The sequence below is a fragment of the Emys orbicularis genome, chromosome 11 (assembly GCF_028017835.1).
Source record: "Emys orbicularis isolate rEmyOrb1 chromosome 11, rEmyOrb1.hap1, whole genome shotgun sequence".
In the NCBI taxonomy this organism is placed as follows: domain Eukaryota; kingdom Metazoa; phylum Chordata; order Testudines; family Emydidae; genus Emys; species Emys orbicularis.
The window spans coordinates 41,026,066-41,039,533 of NC_088693.1; the positions used below are offsets into that span (position 1 = coordinate 41,026,066).

The 13,468-nt window shown below is 39.7% G+C and overlaps 1 pseudogene; it reads right to left on the reverse strand.

The window, feature by feature from the left end:
* LOC135885792 (dynein axonemal heavy chain 11-like) overlaps positions 1–13,468 on the reverse strand; it is a 184,110-nt pseudogene that overhangs the window by 144,175 nt on the left and 26,467 nt on the right.

Below are 13,468 nucleotides of genomic sequence, written 5' to 3' on the forward strand. Positions count from 1 at the left end.
TGGAAGCAACATTTTCTGTTTTCCATAAGATATTTTATTACCATTATATTTAACTGCACCTGCTGTGTTAGTGATCAGTCTTTGTGCCTTGACACTTTTAACTGGAGAGGGTGGGGACTAGTTTGTAGCAGTCCATGGTAAAGTGAGGTGAAAGAGGCCATGCACTGGTATCAATCAGCTCTCAGAGTCACTGTGCCTGAAGCAGAAAGAATGTCTCAAGCATTGGGAGAATAAACACACCAGCAACAAACTTTGGTAAGGCACATATTGCAATCCCTCCAGCGCCAGCCCAGCACCAACAACTGCTGCAGGTGAAGAATGGTGCCATCTTCTTTTTGATGCAAGAAATAGCTACAAAATGCTGTGCATGAAACCATTGCTTCATCGCAATGAGGTTCTACCCCACCAAGTGTGAAATACTCAAATGTTCTTTTAAAAATCAGAACTGATGAAAAACAGCAGAGTGAAGATTCTGTTGTTGTTACCTGGACCATGCTGCTTTGGTGTGGAATTGGGGTGATAGTCTGGTGTAACTTAAAAACTTTCTCCAAACAATAAGGAACATACGTGACAAACAGGATGGTCAGATTTGTTCTTTCAGACTCTGCCTTGCCAGTCTCAATCCAACTAGTTACATATCTACAGAAATAAAACATTTTTAAAATTGCCAGGAGCAATGAAATGAATAAAAATAATGTTAGCTATCAAGAATTTACACTGATAGCATGAATAGCTTCTATTGCTGGAAACCCTGCTCTCACATCCTAGGGCAGAACTTGGCCAAGAGGGATTTACTTATTCTCCTCTGGTTTAACATGTTCAACTTCATATATTGTTAGTGACTTATGTCCGGAAACCACAAAGTGTGACACACTCTTAACTCTCATTGACTTCCCAATGGGATTTGACAATGCTCAGCACTGTTCAGGATTGGGCATGCAATTTGCTACACTGCCTCACTTTGTTGCTAGTTCTTTTATATCAGCATTTCCTACTCAATAGTCCAAATGGTTTTTGCTTGAGTGATTACCCCTCCCACACAACTGCTGGTGAACACCTGGAGGGCTGTAACCTAGTTGAGAACCACTATCTCGACCATTGCAGACAGTCTGTAGGGATTTTAATCTAAGCACTGCTCTGGTAGTTGCAGTATTAGTTACGTAGTCCTGCTGAATTAGCAGCTTTCCTGCCACATCAGTGAACTGGATTTTCCAGAATTAAATCCTCAAATAAGACATTAACACAGTTTTAAAAGTCTATTACCATTCAGATTACTTTGAAACCTGCCAACAGCAACCAGTTCACTATAAACCAAAGCAAAGGTACCAGCAGGATACAATACAATTTTCACATTTTATCAGCTGTGAAAACTGGTTTCAAATTCAAATAAAAATGGAGCTACCTGTGGCTCACTTTCAACCAGCTGTAAAGCTGGCAGACAATGTCATCAACCAGCAACAATTGTGTGACTTAATACATCTTTTCTGTTGTCTTTGCTATCAACATATAGCTTTGAGTTGAGCAATATTTGTGACTGCACATTTGCATTACAGATAAAATGTGCTCTCGTTTTATTTACTTGCAGAAAACCTAAGTAGGACAAATCCAGACCTGCTATAAGAAGGTGCAAGTCAATGGAATTTCATTCCCTGGCTCCAGTTATAAACTTGGCTCAACATTCTTATTTCATTTTAACTTACTAACAGAAAACCAGTTCTAATATTAGCTTACAGTAGAAATCACATTGTGACATAAATAATTCTCTTCTTGTTGACTCCATGAAGAGTCCTCTGGCTGTGAACTATGCCCAGCTGTGGTAAATAATCCTAATAAATATCAGAGAAAATTGTAAATAATAATATGTGGCTACAGTGCATTTTTAACCAAAGTCAGTATGGGGTTGAATATTCAAGTCAGCATGAAAAAATGTAACCATGCAATTCCTATTAAAGTGTCTGTGTGTATAATTCATGGACAGTGAATCCAAAAATGTTTTACACAATTAAACGATACAGAATACCAAAAGAGTCATGTATAAATTAAAGAATATACTCGCAAAATATCCTATCATGGTGAATTCAAGCCTATGCCATGTACAGAATATATACAGATATGTATACATGTTGGAGTATATCTGGGGCTGAATGCATTCCTGTATTCACATGGTACACAGTATTGTAATAATCTTTGTACAAAATATGCCTTGTGAGGTATTATTTGAAAATTAATAACTCACCAGTCAATAATATCACGATGAAATGTGTGTTGCAACATTGCATATAAAGTTATAAATATAAGATGAAATTAGGTCTGAAATATGTTTACCAAACAAGTCTGGATAAACCAGTTTCTCAAAGACAAAGGACAAGCCAGCTGTCATCAAAGGTGATGGGCAATCACCAATGAAGCGGCCATTCTTTTGGCAAGGAAGGAGGGCAGGAACAAACAGATCTGTATCTTAGCAAACACAAGCATGAAAGCTCTTTCACCATGAGACTGCATGACTCCAAACTCACAACGGGAATCTAGGGGTATTCCTCAGGAAAATGCATTTCAAAGGGTGACTTAACTTCAAAAGCGAAGGGAAAAACACCCCAAGTTCTCTCCCCCTATCCATCTCTCGGTCTTTTTCACCTAAGAAAACAAAAGAAACAGCCGTTGGACTTTGGGAGCAGATCTTGGCCTCAGAATTTGGTCAGCAATGTTACTGGAAACATGTAGTAAGGGACTTCACCTTAAACCAAGTCTAGTTTGTTAAGTTTTAGTACTAGTGCTTTATCTTTATTTCTCTTGTAACCATTTCTGACTTTAATGCTTTATACTAGTACATACTCAAAACCTATTTTCTTGTATTTAAATAAACTTGTTTTATCCTTTAATCAAAACTAATCTGGTGTTGTGAACTGTGGGGGTAACAGACTGTTTTATATTGATTCCCTTAGAGGGGCAACGGCCCTAAAATATCTGAAGTGACCAGGAAAGGATGGACAGTGCAGAACACGTTGCGGGGGAGGGGGATTTGAGACTTGGAGTGTGTTGGGGTCACCTTGCAAATAGCAATCATGGCTGCTAGAAGCCAGTGTGTGGCTGGTGTTTGCTGCTGGGCTGCTGGGGTTAGAGTTGCTGGACCAGGGCTGTGGCTATACACAGACACTCTGGGTGTGACCTGCATGCTGGCAGGGTGTTTGTGAGAGCCCAGGTGGGAGCCACAGCAGCAAAACATTGTGAGGCACCCTGGATTGCAGGGCAAGGGTGACACAGGCCCTCACTGGTCCGGATTGCACCCCAGAATGTCATAACACACACACACAGGCCCAAATTGTGGCATTTAGCTATTAACCCCACTACGGGAAGGTGGGAGCCACATTGACCAGTGCAAAGTTTGGGGAGGGATCATGTTATAGCACCTTCTCCTTCCTGTATCAGCTTGAAGAGTGGGGTTGAAGAAGCAATCAAATGGATGGAGAAGATTGTTCTTCTCACCACCCATGCACCAGAAGCAGTATGGGAGATTTTGTGCATCTCTTTGAGGCATGATCTTGTCAGTACTCTTCTTGATGCACTGCAGCTACACACAATCTAGCCCTTTTGAATCAGAGCATATGGGACCAGATACTGCTCTCAGTTATACGGCTGTAAATCCAGAGTAATTTCACTGGGGTAAATCTGGAAGTAATTTCACTGAAGATTATGTGGATTTGGGCCTTCTGCCTTTAATCTGTGCGTGGTTTTAAATTTGCAGATATACATCAGTCAATAATGAAACAATCCTTTGCTAAAAGACTAATCAGTAGCTATTATTAATCTGATAACCATACTCACAGACTCCAACCCAGGTCCTGTTTGTTCACACAGAGGATGCCAGCTCTGGAGACTGTAGCTGGAGTCGCTGCCTGAAGATGGTTGATAGCAAACATTTAGTTGCTTTGATATTGTTAATGAAGTACATTCATTACTTGCTAGAGTTAAAATCTAAACAGAAAATCACTTTCAGAATTCACTGTCACAATTCCATGATGTTTTAAAATGAATGTAGTATTTGCATACATAAGTCTCATGTAGCACACTTCTTTGCTATATCAACTACAACTGATACAAGAATATGATGTTACTTGTGAAACACTGAAGTGATTTGATAGAGACAAGGTAGATGAGGTAATTTTTTTTTTTTATTGGATCAAGTTCTGCTGGTGTATGCTATGAACTTTCAAGCTCCCCAGAGCTTTCCTTAAGGTCTCGGGAAGGAAGCAAAGTGTCTGAGCTAAATACAAGCTGGGACAGATTGTTAAGCAGAAAAGGTAACACACGTTGGAGGCAGTTGCTTGAAATGAAGTGAGCATAGGTGAGCAAATAAAGGGTTTGAAGTGGGCAATTAAGGGCACCAGGCAGTGTGGTGTGTTACAAATTGTTGTAATGAGCCATAAAACCAGTGTCCCTGTTAAGTTCATGGTTTTTAGTGTCTAGCAGAGTTATGAATTTAAGTTCCCAGGCTCATCTTCGGAAGGTGTTGTGCAGGCTTCCCTTGAGGAAAAGTATTGGAAGCTCAGATAAAGAATGATCGTTTTGTGAAAAATGCTTGCCCACAAGTGAGACGGTGTTTTTGTCTTATTATTCATTGGAGAGTATAGAGATTGTCTGGTTTCAGCTGCATAGTTTTAGTGAGGCATTTACTGCACTGGATGAGGTACACCACATGTTGTGATAAGCATGTGTAGGACCCATGAATCCTGAAAGGCATGTTGTGGGGGGTATTGATCACTATAGTAGTGGAAATGGCTGCAAGTTTTGCATCTGTTGTTCTGGTGCCACTTTGAGCTCTGGGTAGCTCAGAGGCTTGTATCTTCCACCTACAGAAGTTGGTCCTATAGAAGGTATTACCTCACCTACCTGGTCTCTTTCATATCCTGGTACAAACACATCTACATCACCACAAACAACTGTCAGTTTAACAGGTAGACCTTTTCACCATAGCTATTCTGTACTACAAACATGAAAGAACCGCATGTGTCTTAATGACTTTTCAATTCTTTCTCATATCATGGGTCCATGGAAACTGTAACTAGTGGAAGACATTTTCCACTCTTACCAACCCTGATTTTTTTCCTGTTCCCCCTAACTTGCATAACAAAGCTCTTTGGTCTAACATTTTCTCTGCCAGTCCCAGGCTAGAGAAAAATCCCTTTTTCTCTTAAGTTTGAGGATAATCAAACGAGCTATTTTTCATTGTTAATCTTAGAACAATTTTCAAAAAATGAAAAAAACACCATTTTGAACTACATTTTGTCTTCTAATAACCAAAATTACTTAGGTTAAAGACTTCTAACTTGTTTTATACATTGATCCTCAAAAAACAAAAAAACTAGTAAATATCCCCACGGTAGTAGTGTAATCCTTATGGAGTCTTCAATTTTAAAGTTCTTTTTCCAGGAATATTATGAATCAACATTTGAGGTTTTGCACATCTTGCAAACTCCATGCTTTTCATTACAGGGCCAAATCCTGTTTGCGCTCATCATATGAGTCATCCTACATCCATAGAAATTACAAAGTCTGCATATGATGCTTTAGAGGCTACAAGCACATCCTAACTCATTTTAGGTCTACTGGCTTATCCTGTGGACCTTGTAAACTCTGAGTTTATCATTAAAGATCTGCAGACATTCTTTATGCAAGGTCCACAGGGTCATCCTTAAACTTAAGCATGTGAGTTAATCTTTGCAGGATTGGGTTCTACACTACAGATTTGAATAAACTGTGACTATTCACTAGCTGCTAAATAACTAATTACAATGGTGTTACAAATTATTTGATAATTGAAGCTTTCGGAAGTCTGTTGTAAGACTGAAATATCAAAAGTAATCAAAATTGATGCAATATTATCATTCACTGTAACAATAATGCAGTTGGAGATTTTCATCAGCCTTTAAATAGAAAACAAAAATGCTCCCAAAACATTGAAGACAACTTAGTTGGTTGGGAGAATAATCACCACCCAGAAAATCAGGACAACATATTCTGAATTAACCACAAATTAAACTCACTGAATTATATAGCATTAGATGATGGTTAATTACACTTCAGCTAGTACACTTAACAAAATGAGACATTCCGTAATGGCCAGATGATGGCTGAGGACAGTCAAAATACCACTCCTTGAGCGTCTAGTGTATGTGGACGACAGGAAAGTCTAGTGCAAGTAGAGATCTTGGGTGGGGAAGAGCTATGCTCCTCACCTTTCCTTCTGCACCAGCTCGCAGGCAGACGCCAGTCCAAGGGGATTCAGATGGCACCATAGTAACAGGTGCAGTAGTGGTTGCTGTTGTGTACTCTCCCATAGTGGAAAAAAGAGTAAAAAGTTTCCCAAGGGAAGTGCTGGAAACCCCAACACTTGAGACTTTTAAAATTAGAAAGGACAAAGGACTAGGAGTATAAGGGAGGGAGCAATCCTGCATTGGCAGACAGAGGGACTAGATGATCTTTTATGGGTCTGTTCCATTTTTAACTTCTATGATCACATTTGTCTTCAGGCACAATTCCTCCAAGAGCTCCTTGGGGGCGGTGCATCTCTACACATCTCCTACTGCGAGCTCTGGTTTAAAAGTCACAATGAAACCCTTAGAATCTAACAACAAGAGCTATTCTAGGCGCTGGTTAGGAAAATGTGATTTAAAGGAAGTTTCTACTATTGTGCGAAATTAGGGCAAAAATCTCCTTTCAGATCCGCACAAAGTATCTCAATTCCAACAGTTTGCTCTCCTGCTGCTGTATCCATCATAAAGAAAGACTGCCTCTGTAGTGAACAAAAGGTGATATTTTAATCAATTAATATTATACAAAAAATACCGAACAATTCAGCTTTCAGCCCCACCCACTTCCCAGGTTGAACCACGACCTTTACACTTTTACTCTACATTTCACTTCTGTTAAAGTGACAGACACCTCTCAGAAAACACCAAACATGCATCTAGAGAGAGCAGAATACCCAGTTGGAGATCGACCGTGAATTTGGCTTTTACGGTCTACTTATGTAGACTACTTTTGTACTACATAAGTTTTGTACTTTTGTACTACTTTTGCACATGGTAATCAAAAAATATATATTTGCACATTTATACACACACACATATTAATTTCTCCCCAGTAAGTGAATTAAATACATACATGAATTCTTGTATGAGACCAGTTTCATTGTATAGTCTGTAACATTGATTTAAAGGAAAGGTGTTCTGAAATACTATGATACATATGTTTCCATGCCGTAGAACAGGATTATTAGTAATTTGATACACACAAACCTGTCTGTCATCCATGATTCAATCCACATAGGGTCAATATCTCATCTAGCACAGTCCATTTGGGGGCTTCGGGGGCTATGACAGAAAGTTCCCTCACAGTGGATGAAAACAAGCCTTCCAGTTATTGAAGAATGAAATTAAGTTCCCATTTACCATAACCATGCAATCAATGTAAATCTTAAATTTGGCTAATTTCATTTGAGTATATTCTTGGCAATACCATCTTCCCATTCCCTTGTTGATGGATAAAGAAACCCAAGAAGTTCATCTGTGGTGACAGCTTTAGTGTTGATATCATTCCAGAATGGGTTCAGCTTCATGTTAGAATAGGTCTTTTGCAACGTCTTTAATATCTAAAAGACAGAACGCAGCCACAAGGAAGTTACATTTTTCTTCTCTCTGACTTGGGAGTTACCTCAGCAACTACAGAGCTTGAACGGGACAGTAGCCACCAAAGATGAATATTGTAAGACTGAACCCATATCCAACACATGAAACAGATTTTAATCATTTTTTCTCTTTTACTAGCATTTGTTTAAGAGGGTTCGGCTGAGTAAACAAAAAGAACAAGAACCTAAGAGAAACCCTTATTGACTTGGATCATCAGCCCTCAAGCAGGTGACTGGGAATGAGGACTCCTGGGCTCTATTTCCATCTCTGCCATGAACAACTTGTGTGGCCTTGAATAACTCATTTGAGATCTGTGCCTCAGTTTACCCACCTGTAAATTTGAGAAAATAATTCTTTCTGACCTCTTAAGGATGTTTTGAGGCTTAATTTTCCCCTCAAATTATTTAATGTAGGACTGAGATATTTGAAGGAAGTGTCTTCTCCTCCGATTCCTGCCATGTCTCTCCAATGCTGCTAATGTCATCCAGGTCCCTAGGTGTCATCTGGATTGGGCCAGGAAAAAGCTGTTCAGTTCAGAGATCCCATTTATGGGCCTCCTCCTCTGCAAACATACTATAGAATGTATAAAGAACAATGAGATGTACCATAAACCAGACACGTAGGCATTATCTGTAGATGTCATCATGGGCTTGGTCTAAGTTAGGTTAGTTCATCATTGATGATTTTGTCCACCCTTTTCTTTCCTTTTTCTTTTTTTTGGCATTGAAGTGGTCCTGCCTGGCTCACTGGATGCAGCTTTAATTTTAATTGTTGGTTTTGACTATATTAAAAAAAAGTAAATCAAATATTTGTAAAGCATTTTCAAACCCTTGGGTGAAAGATGATATAAAAGTGCAAACTATGGTTATCATAAACCTCACACACAGCAAATGGGTATTTCAGTGAAAAAGAAAGTGCTTCTGTTTGGCTGCAGAAAATCCTAAGAAGCAACAATGGCAATATATGAGACGGAACATACAGTGATATAACACAGCAAAAGTGAAAGGACAGGAAAGCAAAAAACAAAAACAAAAAAAAAACACAACCTGAAGATCCAATCAAAAATCAATTATAAAATGAGACATTTCAATACTGGAACATTAGAGATCACTAACATAGCCACAAAAGACTCAGCATTTGCGTAATACACCAATTTCATTCACGTTAACAGGAGTGTGAACTATAGCATGGTTCATAGAATCTGTTGTATTCTGGCCTCATGCTGTTAATGCATCCTAATGAACTTGCTATACACAACGTCTTACCAAAATATTTCCTTTAAAAGCATTCAATTAGCAGGCAGAACAGATGTTTTGGGGAGGTACTTCAATGTGTAGTTTACCTGATTTTAACCTGGTCTACCATTCCCAACTACAAAGCCGGAGGGTCTCACAGCTAGCAGCTCTTCTAATTGTGTGACCTAAAAATGAACAGTGACAATGAGTGATACACTTGATACACTGGCTGACACATTTTCCCGGCATCACTAGATAATTAGGGGACTGTAACAAACAAACTAATATTCAGGATTTTATTTTCCTCTCCGTTCACAAAATTATTCCTGAATGTGTTCTTCAGTGGGGGTAGGATAAAGTGTGGGACGGGACACACGAATTCTCTTGCCCAACAGTTAACTTAGTGAACCACCCTAGAGACGTGATCATCTAGAAGAGGTGAACATTGTCAAATTATGGGAAACTTCAGATGTGTTTAACTGTGCCAGGGTTAGCCATTCCTAACTCAGAATCAGTACACAACATACACGCAATCGCTCACAGTAATAATTGCACAGCCTTTATTATACTCTCTCTCTGCACTTTGCAGGGATGTACATTTCTAACATCATTCTTGACTGACAGCAGTGACTACCAAAAAGGAATTCAGGTATGTGATAAATTCAAGGAATGAAAGACATAGCAATGAAGCTTCCTATGGCTTTGAGGTAAGACACATCACAACTGCATTTACAGCAAAGTCCTGGGGTCTCAAAATACAGTGGAACACATTTATAGTTAACTTATGTGTAGTAAATCTCCACTTAGACCATAGTAAAGTAGAATGAAAGGTCCAAATTGTTTCAATACTTTCCTGAATATATTTGATTTTCAAAGTTGAGTTTAGAATCACTGTTGACTCTATAGTTAATAACTTAATTTAAGCTGTAACTTGATCTGGATGCCCCTTCTCTTTTTTAAGATGAGCTTTCCTCATTTGGGTATCTAATTGTATTTTAGGAAGGTGGTATTTTATTATGCTGATTTTTCTTCTGTTGAACACTTTGGTGAGGAAAGGAAGCCATGCAAGCAAAATATCACCATATTGTTATTACAATGTGCAGATGTAGTTCTAGTTATAGCAAACCACTAAAATTACAGCGGTGCTGTTCTGTTTAACACAAGGTTTCTATCAGAGTACATAGGGAAGGAAAGCCATCTTGGTGACTATTTTTGGAAGTTCTATTTGAATATGTCCAGGAAAATTAGGCACATTTTTCTGAAACGAATATAATAGATTTTTCACAATTGTAAGTTAGAAACAGAACTTTGTCATTTCCATAGTGTACCTCAGCTCCCTGTTCATCTACCACAAAGCTCACTCAGGCTCATAAAGCAAACTACAGTCACTCTCATGGACACTAGTCTCATAGTCCACGAAGATTTCTCTGCTTCATTAAGCATATCCAACCTAGAGGAGCATGCTCTGCTGCTGTTACAACTTTGTCAAGCGCTACTAGGATACTCTCCATCCATAAACCTCCTCCCACATTATGCCACACTAATAGTGCTGGCTGCCAACCTGAGAAAACTAATCGTAGTGACAACACACCACTGGGTTCCACTTTCCGTTCCTTCTTTTCTCTACTACTACACAGAGTTTACTATTCTGGAGACTGATAGAACTGACAGGAATTATGCTATCAGGACAAGACTTCAAACATTATCTCTAACAAATGTCAGCAATGAAAAAAATCTACATACACACACAGTGAGATTCACTGCCATAGTCACCCACCTGTCTCTTCCCCCAAGCCCAGTCTCTCTCTTTCCTCCTTACCATCACCCACCATCCTCACAACAACAAAATTCCCTCTCCTCCCCATCACTTGGCAGAGTCTTTGTAGGTCTTCATGTGGCTACTTGAGGCAGAGGCAAGAGCTCTTGCTAACTAAATGGGTGTGAGGAAGGAGAGAATGTTCTTGTCTTCCTCTCACAGGCAGAAGAAGTTTCTTCTTCCCCCTCTTCCCACCTCCTCCAATTAACCATATGGGAAATGGGGCTCTTCCTGGTGGCTCAGGCATGGGCTTTTCAGCGGGTGGGCATGTTGTTCCAGATATGTACACCTCTACCCTGATATAACGCTGTCCTCGGGAGCCAAAACATCTTACCGCATTATAGGTGAAACCGCATTATATCGAGCTTGCGTTGATCCGCCGGAACGCGCAGCCTCACCCCCCCGGAGCGCTGCTTTAATTTGTGTTATATTGGGTCGTGTTATATAGGGGTAGAGGTGTACTACTTTTGTGTCTCTCCCCACCAGGTCATACCAGGGATAGGGACCAGGGAAACGAGAAACAGGAATTAAGCTTCTATTTACTCCTGATCCTGTTTCTACAGCCAAAAAACGGTGAGCAACAGCATATAACAGATGCTCACATATAGTGGGTAGCCTTGGGACCCCTGCTAAGACCAGGCCAAGCATAACTTCCATACTTGTTCCCAGAGTGTTCATCTGCATTTGTACCAGAACAAAGATTCCCTCTGAAATCATACTGTAAGAACATAGAAACTGCCATACCAGAAACTGATTAACGGTCCACAGACACCTCTTACTGCAGATGCACTTCAAAGATGTCTGTTCCTCAACCGAATGAAAATCCATTAAACACAAGATGGGTTATTCGCCATAACACCACTTAAATCACTCAGAAAACTCTTTTAAGTTAGAAATTACTCCTACATTTCCAGAACAGCCCAATACAGGTTTAAGAGTGATCTCTGAAAACATATAGCTGATGTACATTACAGGGAGGAGATCAAGCCCAATAGCCCTTTCATGTGTCAGAAATCAGAGAAAAGGTTTGAGAGACAATGGAGGGACACGAAGTGCAAAAAGAGGAAAGGAAAACAGTCAAAGGGGCAAAATGTGTCAAAATCCTAATAAGGCCCTAGTCACACTATACATTATTTAGATCTTTATTCCCTCACCACCTGGCAGTGTGGTGCTGGGTCATGAGAAACCAGGACAATTCCAAGCTTTGCATGCCCCTATTCTTGATTTCAGTCCAGTTTTTAAAAACTGTATTACAAATGGATGATCAGTTGGTTTAGCCACTCTCAGTAGCGCTGGCTGCTGTTCTGCTCTCACTCCCAGCATTAGCTGCCCTCCATCAGCACCTCTGACAGTTCTCCCTTTTGTTACTTTGCATCCCACTGAGCTACTCAGTTAACCAGTTCCAACTTGTCATCTGCCCTGGATTCACTGCATCTGCTATGGAATCATCTGAAATGTTAGCAACACTGTGGTCAACACTGTAAAGGGAATAGCGAAGTTAAGGGGGAAGACACCGGGGGTTGATTAGCTAGCACTAATTGTTCATTGTTATAAGTTATCACACAGCTCTTTCAAAGCAAGCACATTTATTCTTAAAGTGAAAGCACTACAGAGAAAACATTAAAAATAATAAAAGAGCCTACACACACAATAATCAGCTTACAAGTGATTACCCCACAGTGCAGATACACATGGAGCGGTGATATCATGTGTCGTGCCATTGGCTACATAACTCACTGAACTGCCTACAACTCAGTCTCTACTATTTATAGTTTTATATTTGATGTAATTCTGAGATTTCTCTAGCAACATAGCTATATGTCAAAGCAACATAGCTATATGTCAACATAGCTATTTGGCAGAATTATATCATGGAATTGGTAGGACATTTTTATTTTATTGACAGGTGGGAATATGAAATTCCCCTTTTGACTGCTACTCTTTGTGCTATCCTGCAGAGGAAAACCGTATACTCTGACAGATAGGGCACCTGCCTGCAATGTCCTGGACAAACCTGATTGAATTAAGTTTAAGTATTTTAGGAGCTCATTGTATTAAGAATGAAAATGTTTATGTATTATTGAGGGAGTGTATGTAAAGTCTTTGGAGAGAGATATGACTAATGTAAACCCTGGGAAGTATTATGAGCATCAAAGGATTATTTGAAACAACGTATGCCCTCCAGTTATGCAAGAACTCAGTCTTTTGAAGCTTCACCCTTTGTCTGCTGATCACCTGTTACCTGAGAACAAGATCAGAGCCCCAGATTATATAAAGAAGTGACTGGCAAGGTGGGCGAGGTAATATCTTTTATTGGACCAACTTCTGGTGGCGAGAGAGACAAGCTTTCAAGCGTACACAGAACTCTCCATCAGTCAGAAGTGATTCTCATATTGAACAGTGTACTTGTTCCGAGCCAAGGTGGTTATGAACTTGCAACCACAGAAAATCCCTGGATGGGGTTTGAAGGACTGGTCACCCGCGTAGCCTTCTATTTTATTTAAAGTGAATTTTGTAATGTGGTATTACACCACCGTGGGTTCAGCTCTGACGGCTACAGTTTCAAGCTTAACAGAGTGAAAGTCACCTCTGCTACTTTCTTTAGAGTTAGAGTCTCTAGGAATACAAAGACCAAAAGGTAGTGACCACACATACATTCACCAGTAAAAAGTCTAGTCTACTTTACAAGTTTTACTAAAGTTACAATTAAAGTTATGATTACCCTATCATAT